Here is a 6,729-nt window from a genome sequence, read left to right on the forward strand (position 1 = left end):
ACTGCCGCCGCTGAAGAAAGTGACAATTCAGAATTATTTTGATTTTATTATATTTTTTCATAACAAGGAAACAATAATGATTTTATAAGAAAAAAAATACTTAAATAATTTTATTTGATTTCCATACAAATACCCTATACAATATGCACTAACTGTTAAAAAATCATGTGTCGACAGTTTCATAGTGCACCAACTCAAAAAAAAATGAATTAAAAATTATCATCTAAAGGAACCATAAAATAAACATCTATTTCCAAAATTTTGTTCTATTTGAAAAACAAATGGACCATTTACAACAGATTAAAAATATTTGCTCCCAGAAAAAATCAGTTAAAGTTGATTTGTGAAGAACTAGGTTTTTTGAGTTGGTGCACTCTGATACAGATGTATCGACATCATATTGAGTGTTCCCACCTTTAGATGTATCGGACGAGTTTGGCAAATACCACTGTCACAGTGACAGTTTTAATTAACATACTCCTCTGATACGTGTAAAGCTGGGAAACAATCAATATAATGTAAATAAAAAGGTTACTATCGCTAAATGTCCCAGATTGACTAGTTTCATTTCTTTTTATTTCACAACTAAATAGGTTTTCCATCTTTTGTGCTACTTTGCCGGTTACTAGCGTTCTCATCACCGTATAATATATAACTCCAATAATATAATTTTGTATATCACTTGTTATGGTCTATTTTCACGCAAAAGCCGACTGCAATTTGCAGCCGTATGTCAGTCAATATTTATAAACTTGCTGTGATCAGCTACCGTACTACAAGAAAATATGAAAATAAATAACTCTGAATTGGTCACTACTAGTTAGACAACCAACAGTACCCTTGATAACACAGCATAATTATCAAACAGTATTTTGGGTGGCATAGTCACTATCACAAGGGTCTGTCATTGACACCGACGCGAAAGGTTTTACTTTTTGGTTGGAGGTCAGGAAGTCAAGTTCACGTGCCAGTGTGAGGAAAATTTGGGGTTTTCCTTTGAACGCTTTGAAAGAATAACGTGAAAAATCAGATAGTTGTGGAGTTGATGTCTGGTGGGTTTTAATTTTGTTTGTCGGTCAGCCGATGTAGCGGACTTTTGCTGAGCGGAGGCAAGGGTTGGAAACGTATTTTCTATGCCGGTGTGCTAGGGAAATTTTATATTTTCCCGGATAATCACAGCCCTCTTTGAGGTAAGTTAAGATAGATCTCGTTATAATTTAACCCTTTTCATTTTCCTCAATTCAAAGTTGAATCTTACTTCTTTATTTCTTTACTGTCACTTGTTAATTGTTTTTGTGGTAGAATTCGAACGTAAAAAGAGCGTGTAGTTTACCTATACTGTCTTTCACTTTTTGTTGGTGTTAAGAACTTTAAAATTTACAGTAACAACCGGTGGTTGATGATTTTGAATAATAATAAAATTCTGACTTAATTAATTAGGCCGGGTAGACAAAAATCAAAATTTGAATAAGAATGTTGTCGGCAAATTAAATTTTTGCTTAAAATATGAACTATTTGTAGGGTGCAAGTGTGAGGTCCTAGGTATACCTACCCAAATATATTAGTCTTCGCATGGCATAGGGTTCTGCCTAAGGTGAAGTCACAATGATTAGATACCAAGCTTAACAACTGAAGTTTGGCTATGTAAGTAAGGGAAAGCAGAAATCGAAAGGTAGGAGGATTTTTTTTTTTACTTTGGAGTATTGGAGTTTCAACGCAGAAAATTATACACAGTGATTATGTTAATATCGTGCGGTTAAGTGGACTGAAACATTATCACTTTTCGTTAATTTTAATGTTGTTCATACTTTAATAACATTTTCTATTTTGTTTTTCCTTTTGTTTTTTTTTATATATAAATTCTAATATCAATGTGAGCCTATATAGATCTATAAGGAGCTTAATACCGTAACATGTATGAAAACAACCTTGGTTACATTTAAATATTTAATAATATTAACTTAAATAATTATGTATTATAAAATGTTTTTTTCATGAGATTAGGATTTCTTTTAACTTCTGATATTTACCTATTTATCGGTTAGAAGTAAGTAATTTTACGTAGTGGTATCTGGGGAAAACCGATTGGCGCAACCGGGTTAACATTATAAAAGATATTTAGGCATTAGGTACTTAGGTACGACTCACGACATCGCCTTCTTCTGAGCTAAGCCGGAATACCACTGTTAAGGTCACCGTTCTTAGAATCCTATGATCAAAACTCAATTTTCAATTTTTTTTTTTTTATTTAACCAGCGCAGCGGTAGCAAAGACCGTAACAAGTGGCGCCCAAACGTGATTTTTTATACAGTGTGCACCATAACTTATGCATAGAATTTACCAAAATAATTTAATTTTATTCATATTTCATTTATTCATTTAGTATGTACCATTAATATATTCTAAATAATCCAGTATTATTTATCACTATTTACATATCACAGTGATATTATCATATTTATATTGTATCGAGTCTTAATTTAAGAGTCTACACACTTAAATTAGTTGTTGTGGTGTCAAAATATTAGTTAGTAAGAATTCTTTAGTACGGTATTGTGCTTTATACATTTCCACTTAGAATTTGATTAATTTTGCTTGATAATCCAATTTTGACTTAAGTAACGACTTATATGGGTAATTATTTTAAATTTCCCTAAAAATTTTAACAGTTTTATGGGTTTACTAATTTTGCTTTTACTGCTGGTCCTTTATATTTTTTTGAAGGGGGTGAGGAAATATAAATAAATTTTCTCTTCTTTTTTTTATTATTTTTTTTATTGTTGTAAAGTAATTTGTGGCTCGGACTGTTTACCCAAAATGGATATTTATAGGTTACGTAGCGACGAGTTAACTTATGAACTCACAAGTAGAGGCTATGACATTGGAGACGGTAAGGTAGAGACTAAGCGCAATTTACTACGGAGTGCTATAAAAGCAGAGATTTTAGGAAGAATTAAACCCAGAACGGTGGAATTCGATCCCGTATCGGAATTAGGTATTTGTTCCGGTAAAATTCAGGAAATAGTAGGGGACTTAGAACAATTCGATATTAATAACGTTAGATCTGAATATGCTAGGATTAACACCAGGTTACTTCATGTTAGTAGAAGAGTGGAAAATATTTGTGCTCCTTTAGAGCTTAGAGATGAGAAACGGAACATGATGGATTTAATGAAGGACTTAGTAGTTAATTTAGAGACACTAGTTACAGGTGGTACATTAGAAGCTGTCGGTCAAGATGACCCTACGTCATCTTCCAGCTTATTGGATGCGAGTACAGACGAATTGGCAGACCTTTTACATAGATCATCGGCGATAGGAGAAACAGTATATGGTACAGAAACGAATAATCCTAATAAGTTAGCTTTAAATTATACCCAAAATTGTAATACGACTCCTTCAGCGACTTGGTCAGGAAATTGGATGCCCAAACGAACATTACAGGAATTTGACCCTCTTTTTAAAAATATTTCGTCTAGTTCAAAACCTAGTTTAAAAACTAATACAAATAATACTACTACAAGTTCAGCTCAGCAGGTTCCTACTATTAATAACGTTGTTGTTACAAGTAATGATTACGGTCACAATGCTGATAATGACTTTTTTAGACCTAGTATTAATATTCCTGGTCCGATAATTAATCCTTCGTTGGATAGTAACAATGTTTCTACAATGCCAGCTTTTAATAGATTTACTAATAGGACTATACCTAGTACTAATCATATTCTTGAATCAAATAATAATCAGTATCTTGGTACAAATAATATTCCTGGAAATTTTGGGAATACTCCCATTTCTTCAAACATTATTCCAAATAATACAAACCATGTTACTTTTGCGGAGGATATCGCTCAATCGTTAAGAACAAGCTACGCGGAGGTACCTAACATGCATAGGACAAATCCGGATTATAATTTTCCCAATAATAATTTAGTAAGTCAACATTCCGGTAGTAGCGGTAACAATTTTTATCCTACACCTTCTGGTAACGTTCCTTCAGATTTAAATAATTTTTCAGGCTTTGTTTCTCAACTAAATAATAATTATAATAATTTAGGGGGTAATACGACTCAGCCGAAAAATTTTTACACTCCTGATAATTATCCAAATCTTAACACAGCTTTCACTACTAACGTAGGTAATTCATCACATTTCGGACAAAATATTTCAAGGAATAATTTAGGTTATTCGACACATCCAAATGAGGTGTCCGATAATTGTATGGCTAAAAATTCAGAAATAAAGGTACCCGATAAATTTGTAGATGTGGGTAAATGGAAGTTAAGTTTTGACGCGACTTCTAGTGTAACAGACTTCCTTGATCGTCTTGAGGAAATGCGAATTTCGAGGAATATTTCTGAAACTCAAATGTTAAATAGTGTGTCGGAATTACTGAACGGCGACGTAAATATATGGTATCGTTTCGCCAGGAGCAAAATTTCGAGCTATAGAGAATTTCAACAAGTTTTGAGGAACACCTTCTTGCCTAGTAATTACGAGGAGAAAATTTTAGAGATTTTGAGACATCGTACCCAGGCTACGGGAGAAAACGTAGTTATCTATGTTGCATATATGGAAGGACTCTATAACAAATTGGCTACTAAACCAGACGAGATTTCGAGGGTCAGACACATTAAGAACCGTATGTTGCCATATATTCAATTAGGTTTGGCTGGAAAACCGGTTAATACCATAGATACCCTGATTTATGTCGGTAGAGAAATTGAGGAGGCACATGCAAATGCGCAGGAATATCGTACTCCACCTGTTAATCCTCGTAATTCTGTCGAACCAGGATTAGAGTATAGGCGACCGAACTTAAGGGTCTCTGCCATTAATAATTCAAGACGTTCCAACGGCGGATATTGCAATACGAATTCTCAAAGTGGTCCAGTAGGTCCTTCGTTTACGGGTACTACTTCAAATTCTGGAGCAGAGGTAAATGTCACAGCGTCAACTACCAATACTAGTCCATCTTCATCTGCAGATGTTAGTGCGGTTCCCACGACTTTAGTTACTAGGGGTAAATGTTACAACTGTGGTAAGATTGGTCATTTCCGAAGACAGTGTGCCCAGCCAGCACGTCCTTTCTGTTATCGATGTAAAGAGCCGAATGTGAAGATTACGAACTGTCCTAAGTGCTCGGGAAACGAGTTGGCAGGTTAGTAGGCAGTCACCCTGGTAGCCTGAGCAATTTTTCAGTGGCTAATGAGTTTAATTGTGTACAGGTAGCTACCCACTCGGTCGATCCTCCTTCTAGTGATCTTAGGGTAGTAGATTGTGTTGATAAGTCAGTGCAATCGGTTTGTTTATCAAAGTCCGTCGTCTCGACTCAGATGCGGTTGGTTTTGGATTATATATTTGCAAGTTTGCCAGACGACAATAGGCCTCATCTTATCGTAGATGTTTTAGGTGTAAAACTTAGAGCTTTGCTGGATACGGGAGCAAATTTAACAGTTTTTGGAAGTCCCGGTTGGGATATTTTAATGAATTTAGGTTGTAAACTTTCAGCTACAGAGATCAGGACTTGTCGTGTTGCCAATGAAGCAGCTTGCGAGGTAAGTGGTACGGTAGAAATACCATTTCAATTAGAAGGACGAATTAGGGTCTTAAAAGCGTATGTCATTCCCGACTTACCCCATCACTTGGTGTTAGGTATGGACTTTTGGTTGGCCATGGAAATAGTCCCAGATTTCAAGAACCAGAGTTGGTCTTTTAATGTTGAACAAGATGAGGGTGCGACTTCAAGTTTACAAGTATGTCCCATAGCTAGTGTTAAGCTCAGCAGGACGTTATCTGATGAGCAGTCAGCACGATTGAACAGGCTGGTCGATAATTACTTCGAGACCGTAGGGGGAAAATCATTAGGGAAAACTACTCTTATTGAGCATAAGATAGTTCTTACTAATTCAGAACCAATCAAAATACGTCCATATAGAGTTTCTCCAGCGATTCAACAAATGATCGATAAGGAAGTGAAGTCGATGCTTGAAGAAGATATTATTGAACCTTCTAAATCAGCGTTCTCTTTTCCGGTTGTCATGGTTCCGAAAAAAGAAAAAGGCTCGTATCGATTCTGTGTTGATTATAGGCAGCTGAATAAGGTTACGAAGAAGGACGCTTATCCCATTCCCTTTATTGCTGGAATACTTGATAAGTTAGGAAACGCCCGATACATAAGCTCTGTGGATGTCAAGAGCGCTTTCTTCCAAGTTCCTGTTGCCGCAGATTCTAAGGAGTATACAGCTTTTTCGGTACCTGGTCGTGGTCATTACCAATTCAAGCGTATGCCTTTCGGTTTATCTAATAGCCCCGCTACTTTTCAGCGACTAATGGATCGAGTGTTAGGCCCCGAATTAGAACCATATGCTTTCGTCTACTTAGATGACGTTATAATAGTCACGGACACATTTGACAGACATCTCGAAATTCTGGAAAAAGTTTTCAAACGGTTGTCAGGTGCTGGTCTGACCTTGGCTAAGGACAAGTGTACGTTTTGTCGGAAGGAGTTAAAATATTTAGGATATGTGGTAGACGATTTAGGTCTCCACTGTGATCAGGATAAGGTTAGGGCCATTCTGGAAATACCAACACCCAAAAACATAACAGAAATTCGTCGCCTAATAGGCACGGCCTCGTGGTATAGGAGGTTCATACCTCAGTTCTCGTCAGTAGTTGCACCGATTACGGGTTTGCTTCGAAAGAACAGAAAATGGAACTGGACCGAGG

General features: G+C 36.0%; 1 long non-coding RNA gene across 1 annotated transcript; it reads left to right on the forward strand.

The window, feature by feature from the left end:
• The first annotated feature begins 685 nt into the window (after window positions 1-685).
• Window positions 686-1,998, forward strand: LOC126885078 (uncharacterized). The gene is made up of 2 exons (XR_007698272.1): window positions 686-1,190; window positions 1,522-1,998. It is a non-coding gene; the product is annotated as an uncharacterized LOC126885078 (long non-coding RNA).
• Window positions 1,999-6,729: the final 4,731 nt, after the last annotated feature.

This window comes from Diabrotica virgifera, chromosome 5 (genome assembly GCF_917563875.1).
Source record: "Diabrotica virgifera virgifera chromosome 5, PGI_DIABVI_V3a".
In the NCBI taxonomy this organism is placed as follows: domain Eukaryota; kingdom Metazoa; phylum Arthropoda; class Insecta; order Coleoptera; family Chrysomelidae; genus Diabrotica; species Diabrotica virgifera.